This window comes from Macaca mulatta, chromosome 2 (genome assembly GCF_049350105.2).
Source record: "Macaca mulatta isolate MMU2019108-1 chromosome 2, T2T-MMU8v2.0, whole genome shotgun sequence".
In the NCBI taxonomy this organism is placed as follows: domain Eukaryota; kingdom Metazoa; phylum Chordata; class Mammalia; order Primates; family Cercopithecidae; genus Macaca; species Macaca mulatta.
Window position 1 is genome coordinate 169,283,717 of NC_133407.1, and position 19,098 is coordinate 169,302,814.

Below are 19,098 nucleotides of genomic sequence, written 5' to 3' on the forward strand. Positions count from 1 at the left end.
AGTGCCGCTCTCCCTCTCGCGCTCTCTCTCCTTCTCCTTTTCTCTCTCTCTCCCTCCTGTTCCAATCAGTCTTTTTCTCACACACTCTCTCTCTCCCCGTCTCTCCTCTCTCTCCCTCTCTCTGCCTCTCTCTCTCCCTCTCTCCCTCTCTTCCCCCTCTCTCTTCCTCTCTCTCTCTCAGTCTCTCTCTCCCTCCCTCGGTTGGTGTCTCTCTCTCTCTCTCTCTCTCTCTCTCTCTCTCTCTCTGTCTCTTGCTCTACTGTTTTTTTTTCCTCTCTCTCTCTCCTAAACGTGGTCTGCTTGCTGATGGCAGAATGGCACTCGGAGATTTGTGCATTGTGTCTGGTTTCCTACGGGCAGGCTGACCCAGTGCCTCCAGGGACTTATCAATAGACCACTCAGAAGAGACACAGACAGGAGAGAGGAGGAGGGGTGGGGGGAGAGAGAGAGAATCAATATCAAGAATAGAAGGAGCTCCGAAGCCATTTTTTTTTTAAAGAAGTATCGGGACTTGGGAGAGGGTGACAAAGAAGGTTTTTCAAAGAGGCAGTGGAGGAGGTTCTAATAAATTTGGAAGGAAACAGTTCCCTGTCTTGGGAAAAGGAGAACTCCTGACTGATTAGCATTCACACCAGGTATGAGATGTTCGCTACCCCTTATCACTGTGTCGCAACCGAGATGGAAAAGCCTTTTTTTTTTTTAGGAGACCGAGGGAGCATGTATTTTGCTGTGTTTGTTGTTGGGGGGTAAGAGGGGCGGCGTGAGAAGCTGTGGGCATTTGTGTATGAGAGCAGAAAGAATGGAAGCAGTACAACGGGGGGTGGGAAAGAGTATGGAGTATGTTACTGTCTTCCCTGTCTTTGTGCACCCCTGGGGGGTTACCCAAGTTCATTTCTAGCAGGTGGATTTAGACGGGAGTTACTTAACGCTTGACCGCCAGTTTTGAAAAAAAAAGAAAAAGAAAAAAACGCTGCTTCCTATGTCTATTAAAGGAAGCTCCAATTTCTCTCTCTCTCTTTCTCTCTCTCTCTCTCTCTCTCTCCCTTCTCTTTTCCTCTCTCTTCCTCTCTCTCTTCCTCTCTCTCTGCCCCCCCCATTCCCTCTTCCCCTCTCTCCCTCTCCCTCTCTCTTCTTTTTTTCCTCTTCTAACCAGACAGCGGGAGGGTTTCTGGCTCCCAGCCAGCCCAAAAGCCTCTAAGTGTTTTGCACTTGTTTCAGGGAGTAGCTGCCCGGGGATTTTTCAGCATTTTCACTAGAGAACAAAGAGTTCTTTACAAAGGGAAGGGTGCGGGGGGGGGCGGGTGGGGGGAGTGAGCTTAATGTCTGATATATGTTTTTCTATTTTTATTAGTTTTTCGCCTAAAAAGAAAGAGACAGGAACAGAACATTCACTCTATAAAGACACAAAGACATTCAAAAGAAATCCAGTTATCTTTTCTCCCCATCATCCCAATATATATATATATGTGTTCATGAAAAAAATTAAAAAGAAAAAGACTAAGTTGCATATGTTGCTCTTTTCTTCTCTTTTAATCTTTCCAAATCCAACTGTTCTTATGCTCACTTTATGCTATTTTTTTTTTTTTACTCACAATAAAAGTTGTTCAGGATGCATCTTCTGTTATCATCTCTTTACCCTTTCTGGGTCGCCAAAATCTTGTGGAAGAAAGAACCAAAGTCCATCAAATAATCCATTTGGTGACTAGAACATCTTCTACTTTTGCCACTTGAGTAAAAAGTTAATTATGGAATTTGGGTTCCCAAAATACCAATGGGGTACATCAGTTCATTCGATCTCACAAGTTTTTGCATCCATCTGTTTAAAAGGTACCACTTGTGTGACTTGTCAGTTATTAAGAAAAGATAGTAAGGGAGCAGATATTTGTATTTTATTCTTGTTTCTAATTATGTAAATGACAAAACCCCCAGAGAGATTACTTGCCCCATCTATGATACACTAGTTCAAGCAAAATATAGTCTAGATGGAGATTTTGTCAACGATTCTGATTGCCACGTAGCTTTGTGTTCTCCATTTCAATTTTTGCCTATGCATGTATATTTTTACTATGAATTTGTGTTATAGCAAACATTTCAGAATGCTTATCATTTTCAAATTAATGCTCCAACAAAAGAAAAAAGAAATCATATGTGAACTGTATGTGTAAAATGTAGTAAACAATTTTTCTTTTATATATGCTGTACATTTATATCTTTATGCTAATATCCTGGATTTATAAACCCAGGATAATGTTTTCTTTCTGAAAGTTCTCCTCTTAATGCATTTATATGTTGATTGTCACTTAGAAATCTTTTTAAGGTACATTATAGATACAAAACTAAACAAGGGGAACAATTCTCAAGCTGTACAAAAACCCTTAAATATATATTATGTACCGTTCCTAACTACAGATAACTGTTTTGCTAAGTGGAAAACAGCTACAACAGTTGTTTCAAGAATCAGAAACTCTTTTCTTTTTTTTTTCTATTAACTGAAAATAAAATCTATTCATATCCCTGGGGAGGGAAAATGTAGGGGAAAATATAGATGTATATATACATTTTCCATAATTATAGAATGCATTTATGTAACTGCTTCTTAAGGATGTAATATATATCAGGGCAGAGTTTGATGCTTCATCAAAAAACCCTCCTGGCTGGGAGGTGTGAGTGCCTTATGTTTGAAGTAACTTGATAACAAGGAGTCTTTTCGGGAAACCTTACTATGTATGTGTTGCCTCAGTCATGACCCTCAGAGAAAAAACAAGTACTAGGTGGCCAGTGTTAGCACTTGAACTCGCTGAAAGATATTAGAACTAAGGCAACTTTTGGCAAATCCAGAATTTTCCAGGGTAACTCACTTCTTACAGTTACATGTTTTCTTTAGGAAAATTCTTGAATTGCTTTCAGAGTTTTCTGTATTTTTGTAGAATTTTTTAATGCTTTTAATAGTTCCTAAGGAGAAAAATACTTTTAAAAAGAATGTCATCCAGATAAGAGAAACTCAGTCTTTAAAAAGTTTTATATTGAAGGCAAGAGTTGTTTTGTTTTTGTTTTTGTTTTTTTCCTTTTTGCTTGTATTTTATTTTTTTCCCCCGAATTCTTTTGTTGCTGTGGGCTGTTGTCCCTGCATTTTTAATTTTTCATTTGGTTCCCCCCCCCCCCGCTTTTTTTTCTTTTTTCTTTTTCCTTTTGGTCTGTTTTTGATGTGACCAAGGGGGTCTTTGAAAGGAGCAGAGGGACTAGGAGAAGAGGCTGTTACTGAAAGCTGCACTAGCTCTTCTTGATCCCAGCTCAGGCAGCTCCTATCAGCTAGTTGTGCCGCCAAGAGTACAGTGACAGGTGATAGCTGTCATTCTGGGATTCTTCGTGGATCTGACCTGAGAGTAACACATTCACAGTCGAGGAGAAAAGGGGAAAAAATAGAGGAGGAGGAAAGAAAAGCTCTTTGAGCTGGAATACACTGGCCCTTTCTTCCTGTAGGCAATCCGCTCCAGTTCTTGGCGACGTGTCCTGCACTATCAGATATCATATGACTTTTTATTTAGATTCCTTTTCGGAGAATGGCCTGTTAGGACTCTGTTTGTTTTCTTTTATTTAATTTCCTTCTCCCCTCACCCACTAGTTTTGCGTATCTGTGTGTGTCAGAGCGTGTGTGCGCGCATGCATATGTGTGTGCAATTTTTATCTTTGTTTTTGTTCTGTTGATCTGATGCTTTATTTAAAGACAAAGCTTTAATTATTTCAGTATACTGGTTTAATTATTTGCCAAAAAGAAACCTCATTCTGGGCTTTTTGGGGGGTCCATTTTTAAACACATCCATTAACACATGAGGCTGGAGATCCTAAATGCTTGTTGGTCTACGCTTGGCCCACTCCCTCACCTTAATTTAACCCTCCCCTTCATCAGCATGCAGGGCAGTATAAGTTAGGAAACACCTGTGCTGAGTTGAGAGAGAAATAAAAGTAGAAGCAACTTCTTCAAATTTGCAATCCTAGTTTCACTTTAATAAACTTTTTTTAATCGTTGATTTTTTTTTTTTTTTCTTTTGGCACCCTCTGTTAAGCTTGAAAGCATCAGAGATAGTGAACGATGTGTCTGTGGAGCTTTTGTGAGGCCAGCTGAGCACCCTTGGAAAGTAGAGCAGGAGCTGAAATTCATTCAGAGACTTAAGAATTAAGTAGGAGATTTAAATAAGATCTGTGAGATCTGCGAGCTGTTCAGGGTTTGGTGATAGATGGTAAAATGGAATGCTTAGGTATATTCAAGGAGGAGAAAGAAATTTTCAACCAGGAACGAAACAAACAGGCATTTCTACTGCAATTCATACTTTAAAAACCTTATTTTATCAAATTTTTATTTTATGTATCTCAAAATTTAATCAATTGTTATGATTGCCTTCTTTTCCATGCTTGCTATGAAAAACAGAGGAATTGTGCTGCTATTATTACTGGGTTTCTCCTAAATTTCTGTTGTATTTCTTTTTCAGTTTTAAAGAGTTCTGATTTTAGTTAGCAAAAGAAAAATAAAACTTCTCTAGGTATGCATATGGTTGTATACACATTATTCTTATCTATACATAATATATCCTGTTTATATCAGGATATAATTTTTGTATAGTTACATGCAAGACTGCCTTGAAAGTTCAGATGACCATTACATTCTTTAAACCCATAGTTTTTAGTTTCTTGTTAGTTTCTCTAAAATTGTTTTTTACAGACCTTAAATTTGCAATGCCTTATCATAGGCAGAGGTGAATTTTGTTGAAACTTGGAGAAAAATTTATTCCATCCCTTTAAGCATACCCAAAAGGGAAGAGAGAACTATTTTTCGTTCAACAAAAAATTTTAAAAGCCTTTTTTCCTTCAGCGGAAAACTCCAAAACAGCTTTGTCTCAGAACGTTAAACTTGGCATGGATAAAAAAATGTGAGTTTTGCTTTGTTTGAGGAAATTTGTTTTTGAAACAACAATGTTATAAATATTTTTAAATTGCCTGCTGAGCATGCGCTGTATCTGACTTTATTCATAGTTTTAAACACACACCAAAGTGCAGTCTTCTGAATGGCCACAGGTAAGGCTGTTGATTTGTGTGATCTTTCGCAGAGGCACTTTCTGTGGGTCTGTTCAGTTTTCCAGAAGGGAAAAAGGCGAGAGCTGAGTTTAGACCTGGGCACCTTTCTAAATATCATAGGCAAAAGCAAATTGCCCCATTAAGGCTTGCACATTACACTTAGGGTAAGTACTATTCAACTTTCCTTTTTATAGGAGTTGCCTGCCTTAACTTTTCAGCTTAATACTAGCAGCGTAAATTAAGAAAAAAAATTAACTCAATGAGGTATTTCACTGAAATAGAAAATTTGCAGATTTTAAAGGGTATCTATTGTGCATAAATTTGGGGATACGAGAATTTGCCAGTGAAATGATAGCAGCTCTGTGCTTACAGAGCAAAGATGTGCTAGTCTGAACATGCCTGATCTCATCTGGAATCGAAAGCTAAATCTAGGTGGGCCTGTAATAATACCAGAAAATGAACACATGTATCTTTTGTGCAACCTTTTTTTTTTTTTTTTTTTTTTTTTTAAAAAAACCTAGGCTTCCAAAGGGAATGACAAAGAAGCAGGTTCTCCTCTTGCTTAATAAGTAGTCATACTTTGCCTCTGGAGATGTGTATTTCCAGTTGTTTTTAGTTGTTTTGTTTTGTTGTTGTCATCACTATCGAAGAATATTCTTGCCTGGCAGTGATTATTAACACTTTCCGTTTTTCAGAATGCTTTAACTCTGTTTGATGTTTCCTCACTTGGTTACCTTTCTCAAGTCTGCGATGACCCTCTCAGGCTTTGCAATTCTTATCGATTCTTACCAGAATATACTTACTCATTAGCTGTTTTGTTATAGTTATGGTGGAGATAATCTTGTTTTTCAGGCCTTTATAACTACCCAAACCAATTACCTTTTGAGGTGAAATTTCTCATAGTTATCCTTGACACAGAACTGAACTTGTCTTGAAAAGGCTTGAAGAAAATCCAATTAGCCGTTTTTTGAAAACTGAATATTCTAATAAATGCAAATGAATTATTTTACAAAATACTTATTGATGTGCAATGCTTTTCTAATCTGTTTTTCTTTTCGTGCTTTAAAACAGAACTTGAAAATGTGTTAAAAAGAAAGAAAGATAAAGAAACCTGCCAGGTTAATGCTGATATTTTAAACACCCAATTTAAAATAATTCTCAAAGTTTGAATTTCTTTGCAACATATTACCTTTCAGTGTCAGTCAGTAATACCTGTGCAGGTATATATATACATTCACACCCACAGGGATACATGAGTCCACTTTACACTTACATTAATTCTATTTTAATCTACAAGAGAAAAGGTTAGCGTTACTGTAAAACTTTTGTTAATTCATTATATTTTATTTTTCTATAATAAAAAAATTCACTGAAATTGCTTTTATCCAGTTATATATATACTTAACACCTATTTATAGTCAAATATTTTATCTTAATTTATAAAGTATTTTTGTAAGTCTTATACGCTGCTGAATTTTATGCACCTATGTGAACGTTTAAGTTTTTTCTGATACAGTTTGCTTTGTTCCAAATCTGTTAACTATGTCAGAAGTTTTTTTCTTTCCCAATCTAGAAGGAGTATGGCCACCTTTTCCTATATATGATATCTGTATGTCTTCAGTATTCTGAAGGAGAGACTTTTTAACCTGCAATCTCTTGGAAAGCTTTCAAACAAGTGGGAGAAGTAATCTTTACTTTGCTTCTCCTCGATCCATCTGTTTGCCCTCACTGTACCGCCCGTCACTACCAGCAACCCTGAAAAAAACAACAATAATAAATATGATATGATAATTTTTCTGATCACAGAACCAGGAAATACCAAAGAAAATTGTGGCATATGTAGGAAAATGCCAAGAGCTTCTCTAGTAAGATCAGCTGTTTTTATACTTTTTTTTCCCCTTGAATTTTGTTTGTGACTTTTTTGGCTTGCTGAAGCACATCCCCATAATCTTACGAAGCCACAGCAAATCCCCAATGCCACAACAATACTGTGCAGCCGGGGAGAGGCCAGAAGAGCTGATCCTGGGTGGCTGCAGGCTTCCCCAGCAGCGGTGCAAGGCAGGAGGAGTAAGTAGGCTACTCTTCTTTTCACTTCTTACCTAGGCTGCCCAACCTGCCAGGTAGAGATTTTCTTTCTGGAGCTTTCTCTTCAACTGTCTGAGGCGTTTCCTTCAACAACCAATGACTTTCTACCTCCAAGAGATGGTTCATATAGCAAAACATCCATTTTTATTTTATATTGCAACATGGAAAGCTTTGAAAATCGGAAGGGCAAAAGAAAGGGGCTCAGGGTATCTGAGAAATATCCAAAATGGCATTAGGCTCAAAGCTGTTTTTTGTGGTTGCTCAGGTCTGTAACTTTTCTGTTCTCTCCAGAGCCTCTAAGTGGTTGAAAGTAGTGAATGGGATAACTATAGGGTACACACTATGATCTAACTGATTCAGTAGATGGAGCTCTTCTCCTTAAGTCTGTATTTAAATTAACGTCCCACTCTAGTTTGTGGGGCTCTCTTTTAAGGTGTGTCATACTACACACATAAAATTGAGGCCTGCATAGCTAGAGAAGAGATTTCCTGGCGCTTTTCGAGAGACATGAAGCATTTGTTCTGAAATGCAAACAGTGCGGAGGAGCACAAGGGTGGGGTGGGAAGGGAAATGGAGTTTACCTATCTAAATTTCTCCCTGTGTTTGTTGATATTCTTAAGTGTGAAATTAAATCCTAGCAGTTATTGTGGAATACACTTATTCATTAGCTAATTTGTAAATGTAGAAAAATATACTGCACATGCAGGATTTTGGTGATATTTATTGCAGATCTTCCACGCTATCCGAACTGTGCAGAACTCCTTTCATTTGATTCTGCAAAAGCATCTTAATACTGTAATGCAGTTGTTTCATCTAATTAGTCCAGAGAACCTGAATAAAATGTTACAAGCTCTGAATTGTGACAGCGCAATGGAGGGCAAAGTAGGTGTGTTAGTAAGGTGCCTTTGTGGAAGCCAAAATATTTTCAGCAATAACTGAAATTAGATTTCCAGTGTCTGTTTTAATGGGGGAAGAGCTACTTGTTTATTTCTTTTTAAATTAATTGAAATGAATAATTGCCACAAAATTTTTGTCAGTGTTACATTGTTTTGGGTACCAATAGAATAAGTTTGATCATGTCTCTTCCTGGTACCAAGTGCAGAAATATATGTAAACTGTATGTGATAAATTATCTTCCTTAGTGGAATGTCTTCTCACAGATTGGAGATATTACTGAATATCTCTTGTTAAATCTTGATAAGATCATTTGGCCAAAGTAGAAATGGTCTTGGCTTTAGTACCAAAAGAAATAGCATTTTTAAAAGACTTGGATTTCCTTTGCATACCACGTGTCTGAGTTTGATACAGTCCAGGAAAATAGAGAGGATGAGACGAAATTATTCCTAAGCAGCCGCCGTAGGCCAAATACTGAAACAGTGCCAACCTGGACCAATCAGGCCGGCTTCTCAGAAGATACATGCTTTTGTCAAACACTTACATGAAGAAAGAGAGAGAGGAAGTTCGTGAAACTGTATTCGTATGAATATTCTTCACTGATTTCAATAAAGTCCATGGTAATAAATGCAATGATTTTTATTCTTTTGTAAAGCAGAAAATCTGAGTTTTTCTGGGCAGCTAAGGATCTCTAAATGTTGTACTGTGACATCTTTTAAACAAAACTATTCTTTCAAATTTAAGCAAGTGAAAAACTTCTCACAAAGAGCAAAGAGTAAAATTGATGGAAACTCAGAATCAATTCCAAACCCATTTCTGGCATGATGAGAATAACATTTGTGCTGTGTTTAAAGTAGTTTAAAACAAGAAAATGATAAAATGATCAATATACTTAAAGCCAAAACTAACCAGGAGAGAACAATCTGTAATCCATTCTCAGTCCTGAAACCCTACACTACTTATTGAACATGAAAATAAACAACTATATCTTTTATAAGGTGGCACTGCAAACCTTATAACATATAAACAGCAATGATGAGATACCAAGCTTTCAACCCTTTATTTAAGCTATGTGTTTAGAATTTAGTTGGGCAAAAATTCCTGGACTTTAAACTATTATACATTTATTTACTTCTACATACCATGACCATAAAAAGAACAAACATTAAGGAATATATAGATTGTCACAGTGAACTACATTGCCACCTTACAGTTTACGTACTCTGTTTATTTTAAAAAGAGAAAAGGTTTTAACTACAGCAAAAGAATATTTAAGGTTAGAAAGTCAGTTAATTGCTCAATGTGGAACAGATTTAATATTTCTTTAAAAATACCTCGACTCCTGACTAATTTATTAAATTCAACACATACATAAATAGAAATCATACATATTTTATGCTTATTGCTTTAATGGATTGTTTTAAAAGACTAACTTGACACTAATAAATTTTGAACCTGTGGATTCAAGGTCAGTGAAATGCTGCTGTCCAAGTTTACAGAATTCTCTCTAGACTTAAGATTTTGCTCTAATAAATTTCTTACCAATTTTTCAGAGTCACTTGACTGGGTAGGTATTTATTGGTCAGATAAAATAAAATTGTCCATCTAGATTTTTTAAATTCTAGCTGAAGAACTTAAAATAACAACAAATTGCACAGGCAAACAGTTTCATTGAACTGAGGTGCTGTAGGAATGATGATAATTCTAATGAGCACTGTGACGAATGTAACTACAATGAAGCACGTTTGATTACATCAGTAAGAGTGAACTCAATGGGCAAGGTCAGAAGGGTGGGACATAGAAGTCATGACAGAGTGGGGGCTAATGAGTAAAGTTATGGGAGCTATTTAAAGCCTATAGCTGGGTGCAAAATTAACAGATATGGAAAGTAAGAGTCAATCAATTCTAAAAATGGACAGTACTTTTTCCTATAGGATATAATTAACTGTAGAATTTACTGCTGCAGGGATTTATAACAACATCATAAGCTTTGGTTGTCCAGTGTGATAGTAGTTGTAAAGAGCTGTTATGCACATCTGCTTAAAGATTTATATAAGTGTAATTGTGACAGCAACTTGTTATGTTATTGTTTGAAGTTGAAAAGTTCTGCTTTAAGTGTTGACAAAGCAAATGTCAGCATTATAGAATCATAATCACTGTATCTTGGAGCTTGAAGAAGCTTTAGATATCTCAATATGGGTGAGTGGGTTAACCAACTCTTCAGAAAGGAATATTGGAATATCTGGTCAAGGACCATGTAGAATTTGAAAATACATATGTATTACAATGGTTTACATTTAGAAAACAAAATTTACAAGAAAAACTTAACAAAATAGAGAAAGTAAATCTCTACAAAATTATCTGAACTAATGGTACTGTATATTGTATTCTGTGAACCAGGAATTTTAAATAGGGAAGAGTAGCAAGATTTATATTAAAACGAGGTTTTATTTTTATCAAAAAAAATTGGTGAGGGAGTTGTCCAACAGATTAAGAAATGATATTCAGGCTTAAACTACTCATTTTGCCAATAAGAAAACTTAAGAGAGAACTTAAGAAAACTTAAACAGAGAAGAGATAAAATCTTTTCAAGATGAGCAAGGCAAAACTGGGACCAGAACTCAAGTTTTGTAGCTCACGTTTTCTTGATGTACTCCTATGCCAAAAGACTGACCACTGAAACTAATTTATAAAAATAAAAAGTAAGTGATATCCCACTTTGAAGAAGTGGAAGAAACCAGACCCTCAGGGTTTCTATTTCTGTGCCAGTAACCTCACCTCAGATGTGGCAGGGACAAATATGTGTGATGAGGATAAGGCATTCTGAGGAATGAAACAGAATGCACCCAGATGCATGGACTCCCTAGAGACACTGGAGTTAACACTGCTGCCCAGACCTCCATAGTCTTGTATCTCACCTTTTTTCTTCCTCTATCCCCACCAAAAAATAAATAACAAGAAAAGAAAATTTCTGAGAAATTGTAGTCAGAAGATCTTTTGGAAAGAAGTATTTCTTTGTAGAAATCTTCCTGTACAGATTGGTATATTTTACTGTCTTATCAAAGTATGAGTTCTAATGAGACATTGATGATTCAACAGGTTTATGAACATTACAAACCGGACTAATCCTTGTTTCCTAAGCACACGCATTTTCCCATCCATATTCTTTTTCCTCTAGTATTCCCAAATAGAAACACATTCTGCCTTCTTTATTTCTACAACACTTTGTACCTTTTAATGACCCCTGTCATATTTCATTTTATATGCAAGCCATTTATGTATTTATTTGTAATGTAAGGAACAGGTCTACATAATTTAGGCAATGTACTGAATTTTACGGGGCCTCACTTTCCACATCTGTAAGGAGAAAAATGACATCTGCCTTCCTGGGATACTGTAAGAGTTCCATGAAATGTAGTATGTAAAGTGCTGAGCAGAATGACTGGTACAAGGTTATCACTCAGCATTGCTGTTAGTGTTCCTGCTACTATTACTTATTAATATTCCCCTGCCTGTGGTTCCTTCCCATTTATATACTTCTCAAGGTCATAGATTGACCTAATTCATTATCTCCTCATGCAATGAACACAATGATTTTTACGTAACAGGAACCTAATAAAAATATATTGAATCTTTTTATAAAAGTCCATATTGGACCTATTATTTCCCTACAAAGATCCTTATAATCCTGTCCTGGAAGTTTAAAATAGTGGTGGTCATGGCCATTGCCTGACCCATGTACATTGTAAAATACAATAGTGTTGCTTGCTGTGGACTGTGGGAGCCACATGATTTTTCAAGTTCCCCACAGACCCCCAACCGCTTAAGGTTGCTCTTTGCGGCGTCTCCAGAAGTGTCAGCTTATTTTTCTGGTTCATGTGATTAATGAGCTTGTTATACCTCTGCCTGTAGCCTAAACTAGAAACTTTCACTTTGGAGAGCAGGTCAAGATATCGAATTTAATTTTGGTTGCATCTGTTATAAGCCAATTGTGTATTCATTACATTTATAGATTCCCTCTTCAGCCATATATTTTCATGACTGTTGAGAGCACCTGAATCTGTGTTGAATGTCCTTAGATTTTACTTTGGAGACCTGAAAATGAGACAGTGAGATCTTTTTGATAGCTAGCTGTCATCTTTGGCATTTTCTTCCCTTTAGTGTGTAATCTGGTCTAAATTTGAAGAAGGGGGCAAGTATAGCATTTTTCTCTAGCTTGAATATGGCATCGTAATTCTATATTAATGAGGTCATTGGTAAATGCAGTTCAGCTACACATTTCTGTTTTTCCAGACATACAAACACATTCTGTGGAAATAGAAAATGTCTAAAAAATGGAAATGATAAAATAACTTAAGACATGAAAGGGTAGAGATATAGCATTAAATGTATGGGTTTAGCTGTTAGCAGAGCAACATACAAAGTGGACTTTGAGTGTGTATGGATCTTGCCAGTCCTTCAAGGTTTCAGTGAATAGCAAGAAAACGAAAAAGAGGTAGATCACATGAACACGGCAGAGGAGAGACTGACAGCAGGGTGTGCTCAAGTCGGGAGGAATGTTGCATTTTAATCAGCCAGAAGTTCCATTTATTTGAGAATGAGCTGGTATTTGTGAGGGGAACAAGGTCACATTTAGTAGAACTGGTAATTCAATAAAGGATTTTGACTTTGCCCAGAGTAATGGTGTTGGCATCAAGAGAAGAAAGTTTTGCAGATTTCTGTGTGTGCACTTGCTGTTACTGGTGTTCCTGGTGGGTGGCTGAATCATCCTGATGGCATTCAACAGGAACCAGCTGCTGAGAATATTAAAATGCAAGCATTTATTCCTCTAGAGAGACAGTAGCATCTGCAAAGTTTTCCTATCTTGATAGTACAGATAATCCCAGGGAGCATTCTCTAGTAGTTTTCACTCTCTCTTCATTTATACATTTTCTTTTTATCATTAGCATTAGTATCTCAAGTTCTAAATGAAGAGAAGAGTGCCTGAGTCCTGAGTTCACAACAGGCTGTAGAGATGGATAGTTAACACTTGGCCAAGAACTTGGTATTGCCTCTTGGGCTTTACCTTGAATTGTTATCTAAAAGGGGGAAACTGACATTTCCCTCCCTTGGCCTGTCTTCAAAGCAAAGAGTCATCCATACTCCTAGTCTTCAGCGAGCTCCATCAGTGTCAATCCTGCCCTCCACAACCCCCACCAAACACAGGCTTTGGAGCTTTTCACTTTACTTATAAAATTTGTAAATTTGTTGCTTTCCTTGTGTGTTTATACTTTATTTGTTTGTTTGGTTTATTTTGTTTTGTTGGTGGTGTTTTTTTGTTTTGGTTTTGGTTTGGATTTTTTGAGCTATCATCAACAGTTAGGGGAAAAGGAGTTACAAAAAGGAAGTTTGGACTCAATAATCTTCCAGGTCTTTCCGTCTCTAATATTTATGAATAATGTATTGAACTGATGGAAAAAATGTTGAATATGTTCATTATGAATTATATTCACCACTGTGTTGCCTAGAATATAAAAGAGCAAAGCAGTTGCCACGTAAGTAGTTCCTTACAATAAATGTAGTGGTACAACAGAGCTCTGTATCCCTTCCCATTCCACTGCGCGTTGTCCCCAAACACACGCGTTACGTGTCTGAGTGGCAACTGCAGACGGGGTGCTTGATGGGATGACAGCCAGCCAAGGTTCTGACGGGTACAGGGACATTCGTAGTGCAGTGGGTCTTAAACAGAAGCAGCCTTGATGAAGATTTTGATAGTGCAGTTTCCTTTAGGAGAAATCACCGAAGCCAGTTTCACATAGCAAACATTACTCAAGTGTTATCATGCTACAGGGGTTACAGCTCCTATCAGGAGAAATGAAACTTATAATTTTGCCCCTGATTTTTAAAAAAACAGCATGAATAACTAATTTGTCAGCAATGTTACATTCTAAGTGAGCCAGAGTGGCAGAAAATTCAGAACTATTTATTATATTTAGCTTCAAAATTCATTATATGCTTGTCTCTGTTGGTTTTTCTTCATAATTATGTTTTGTTTAGAATTTATCAAAATAAAATTGTATTTTCTAAGCATTTACCAGATGACATTGGGAAACAGTAACCAGAAGCATGACAAGAGGCAAGAAATCTTTTTAGTCACACAAATAATCGACAAAAGAGGTAATAAAGAGTTAAAATAATAGCAAAATAGTTTTCCCCTGGCCAAAAAACCCTGAGGCCCATTTTTTATCAAATATGTCACCATGAGTGATATGCAAATATGTGTCAAAATAGAGAAAGACCATCTAATGTCAGGGACTCACAGGGGACAGCCCTAATGTTGAGGATAGTTCCAAGTTAAAGCAGTTCAACAGGAAGGTGCACAGAAAGCTCTGGCTTTTGTCTGAGATCCCAGGAGAATAGCAGGGTGTTGATGAGCAGGTTCTGCCTCCAAAAAGCTGTTCCTTCCTGTGGTATCGCTTCAGAGCCTTTGGACTAGCTCTTGCGAGAGGAGGGTCCAAGACATCAGTCGTACCAGTATCAACTTTATAGTGACATTAATTCAAATAAACTGTTCCAGCGTTATCTATCCTTTTGCCTTTCAGAAATGAGCTTTTTTTCTCCCCTTGTGCTCTCTTTAGGAGCTGAAACCCATCAAAGCCCATGAAGAGCAAGTGTAAATTTAGAGCAACCACATTTATCAATAGTTTATAATAATCTCAGAGGAGAAGCAGAGAGAGGAAGAAAGTAAGAGGGAATGAGAGAAATAGTGAAATTTTTTTCAGGAAAATTACATTACCCATTATTTAGATCAAGTCACTCAAAAACAATAAAGGATACCCAATTCCATAGTGGTATAATGTAAGAGCGGATGTGGCAGGATTTTTTTTTCCCCCGGCTCCACCCTTCCTTACAGGACAAATCGCTTAACCTATCTGTGTAATAGTGTATTTGTCAAATAAATAGAAAACCATCTATCCTCATCTACTTCACAGCAGTATTGCTAAGGTTGATTGTGCACACATATATTAATGTATATATTGTAGCTATCTATTTACAGCAGGGGAGAATGATTTTAAAATAAATGAATCCGAGTTTTATGTGTGCATCTGTTGTGAAGGTCAGTCACTTTTTTTAAAAAAAAAGTAAGACCTTTTCTGCTAATTACCATTTGTTAAAACACTTGAAAATGATGACTGAGCCTACGTCACCTCTGTGAAATGGAAGGCTTTTGAAATCTAAGCATGATTATAGAGATTCAAACACATTTCCATCTACTTATGGACCCTAATGGCCTTATTCAGAGCAGTACAAACCTATTAAGCCAAATAAAAGATTAGCTTTGCCAATAGATATCTTTTTTAAAAATCCTAAATCAAGGATATAGCAATTGGTCTAGTGTCAAAGTATAATTCTGGCTGTAGGAGTGAACTGGTTCTCTATATTAGATATTTTTCTTTAATGGGACAAAGATAACTAGAAAGGACAGAATTAAGTTTCATCCTGTACAAACATCCTAGGCATCTGCCAGGCTACTGGTCTATCCACTCAAGAAGTAGGCTAAGTATATATAAAGTCCCTAAGATCATTGGAAAAGAGGCCACATTCATTTCACTTTGGACTGCTGTTATTCTTTTGATGTTGGTCTGAGCTCTTTAAATCTCTCCTTTCTTCATACATACATACATTTTTTAGACATGATGTTACTCTCCAATAGCTTTTCCCCAGGCCCATTCCAAGCATCCAGGAAAGAGAAACTTAGCTTCCATGGAGAGTGAAATCATCACTTCAACTTAGCATAATAAGAAAGGGAGCAAGCATACTGTCAGTGAAATGAGGGAGTTTCTGCTGGACTATGACCAGATTCTCCTGTTTCCACTATTTTTTCTCAAACTGAAAAGAGTTATTGTGGTAATTCACCTGCACTTCCGAACCTCTGTGCATACACCCAAGACCTACTCAAGGTAAAGCCAGAAAGACATTAAGAGCAGACTTTCATCCAGGGGACTCAGCTTCTTTTTAGTGACTTCTGCTTGTTTTGTTGTTGTTTTTAAATAAATTTGTGTTTTTAGAAAATATGTTTGAATTCCCAGACATTGATATCCTGGGCATCCTTAGGTTGTGACAGAAGCAGGGATTAGTGACTGTGACAAATGTCGCAGAAGCCAGTGCAGTTGCAATCTATCAAATATGTTGGCAGACCCCAGGATTTTCTGATCCTTATTGCAGAATTCAGTTGTGTCCTTACCGTAGGGAGACAGGGTTAACTGAGAGTTTTGAGAGTTGTGGTGCATGCTTTTCCATTTGGGTCTTGGTAGCTCTGGGACTGGAATACCTTGGTAAAAACAATAACTAAAACTAGGGCCAGCTTCATGGGTATACAACCTGTTCACTTGCACAAGGTCCCATGTTTGGATGGGCCCTATGCCTGGCTTAATGTACTTCTGTTGCTGTCCTGAAATTCTTAATAATTTTTGAATAAGGAACCCTACATTTTTTTATTTTGCCTTGAGCCCCAGAAATTATAGAGCTGGTCTTGCCTAGAGTTTATCTTTCCCTAGCATACCAGTTGAACGTATTGGTCATTTTTTCTTTTACTGAAAATGATCCCTTTTTCAATTCCTCAAAAGTTAATTCCTCCATTAAACTTTTTGAAGATTTCTGTCCACGTAATGTGGTTCAGAAGAACTCATCTCTCCTCCTTTCCTCCAAGCACCTTGAGATGATTATGATCAAAGTGATCTTGTTTTGTAATCAGAAACGCTATAGCTCTCAGTCAAGTTTTTTTTTATTTTTATTTATTTATTTATTTATTTATTTTGCAAGAAGTGAATACTTGGGAAAAATAGTTGTATCATAGTAGTGAGGGCTTTAGCCTTTATTGGATCATTAAAATACACTTCAGTCATTAAATTGAGATTTTAAAATGAGCACCTAACATTAAGATTATCTTAGCCTAAGTACCTCCCAACCATCATGTGATCAAACACATCCGTGTGTGCTAAAAACAAGCTGATCTCTCAGCTCTGGCCCTGGGCTTCTGCCTCTCTCAGACCCCCACCAATGCCACTGCTAGCTATGTGTTCTGTGGCCTTCCCCTCATCTTCCCTTCTGCTTTCAGTTCAGATCAATCCTTTTATTCTTCTTACTCAAAACACAACTGGCATTAGCAGGAGGCAGTTCTTCGCTTCAGTCTACATATAGCATCTAAGGAGACTACTTCTTGCTGAGTTTTGCACATACACACTAATGCCCGCCATCACCTTGACGAGTGAGAATTACAGGATTGTAAGGCCTGGAGCAGACCCCAAAGATGGACGGGGGCCTGTCCATGGTGACAGTTTGTTAGGACCAAGCCTTAATCCCAAACATGTAGGCCTCCTGACTCCTAGTCAGGTATGCGTTGGATAACTCAAGGGATGTTCAACGTTCCTGAAAGATAAATTCCACATGACTGGCTCCTAAACCTGTTTTCAAGCACCCATTAGTAAAAGGAGGAGGAGAAGACAAATATATACATATAAATACATATGTTATAGGAGCTGAGAAAAGAGTGCTGTGTAACAAGGAGCCTGACTGGCCACCTTGAGCTCTACTTAGCCTCTTAAAGCCTATAAAATATTTCCTATTACTAATAATATCTTCAGGGCTGTTGGAAGGATCTAGAGAGATGCTCACCTAACACAAAGCCTAACTCACTTGGAAGCTGAGGAAGGGTTAATTTCTTCTACCTCTTCCTCCTCCTTCTTCTTTGCCCTTACTTTCACACATTTCTTCCTCCCTCCTCTAGGAAAGGAAGGAAAACAGAAGGGATCTGATGGAGAGATAGTCTTTGTGAGTTTATAGGAGATTAAACTACCCTAACCTCAACCAAGTAGGCTGTAGTTTGCTGACCTCCTGGTGAGCAACAGCACAACCATGGAGCAACAGAAGAGCCAAAGGCATTTTTGATAAACCATGGTATCTCTCAAGGGATTTTTTTAGTGGTTTACCAGCTCCAGACAAGGCGCTGGGCAAAAACTGCAATACAGACTGGGTTCTTTTCAGTCCTTGTCAGTCACTTCATCTTCTCCTCTGCCAGCAGAGCCTAGGGTCCTTGTGTTAGTTAATCTGATTCCTTCCTTCAGCTTCCCTTGTTCCAGAATTATCCCTATCCCTCCCTCCAGCTCCAGTCCAAAACTGCTTTACACTGAGATAACTCTCTTGGTGTTGAAGTGGTTACAGCATCAAGGCATGAATGGCTTAACCCCTCTGTGGCATGTTTGCATCTCAGAAGAAGTGTTGGAAAACTTTTTTTAACAAGGGGACTTTTCTTCTTGCAGCCTCAGAATCAGCTATGTTCCCAATGTGGCTATACCCACCCCAACCCTTTCTTTTTTTTTTTTTTTTTTAAAGGGTTGAAGTATGGCTGAGTCACCCAGGCTGGAGAATAGTGCCACAATCAGGTCTCACTGCAGCCTCAAACTTCTGTCCTTGCTGTAATCACACATGTGATGTGAACTCAGAGAAGCAAACTTTCTTCCTGGGGGAAAGAGAGGGAGGGAATATAGGTTTACATAGTAAATAAACCCACTGTGATAGCAAAGGGTCTCTCTTATGAAGATATGACACAGTATTACTTTTTTGGTATGAAAATAAGTTTCTATCTTGGATAGCCAAGGCCCTAACAGGTAACATTATAAGAGTACTATACACAAATTTAAAACCCAAATGTTTTGTGATAAGTCAGGGCTTCTACCTCCTGTGAACTCTGGGCATTTTACAAATTTGAATAATCAGTCATCTCTAGTCTCCTATTTTTACAGATTAGAATATTGAGGCTCAGATGGGACATAGGTTTTCTTCTAGGTCACCAAACTCAACAGCAGAACTGAGTTTGGGGCCCTTGGGCCTCTAGGGAGATCTGGCTTTTCTGTCTGATAATTAGGGGAACTCCTAAGAGCACCTCCATCCACCCCAGCCAGCTTTCCTTTCTTCTGGTCATTTCTCTTTAACAGTTGTTGCTCCTGCAATCATCGAAAAAAAATGTTAGCACGAGAATCAGAGAGGCTATGGGGCATTAGAGGAATATTA

At 37.6% G+C, this 19,098-nt stretch overlaps 1 protein-coding gene across 50 annotated transcripts in view; it reads left to right on the forward strand.

Moving 5' to 3' along the window:
• Positions 1-19,098, forward strand: part of ZBTB20 (zinc finger and BTB domain containing 20) — an 814,450-nt gene that overhangs the window by 692,456 nt on the left and 102,896 nt on the right. For 2 of the 50 annotated variants that reach the window (XM_077993887.1, XM_077993905.1), the window contains exon 1: positions 303-635. The exons of the other annotated variants lie outside the window; for them this stretch is intronic. The gene's annotated coding sequence lies outside the window, so the exon portion shown is untranslated. Of the gene's footprint in view, positions 1-302; positions 636-19,098 lie in introns of those variants that run through there. 50 annotated transcript variants of the gene reach the window in all.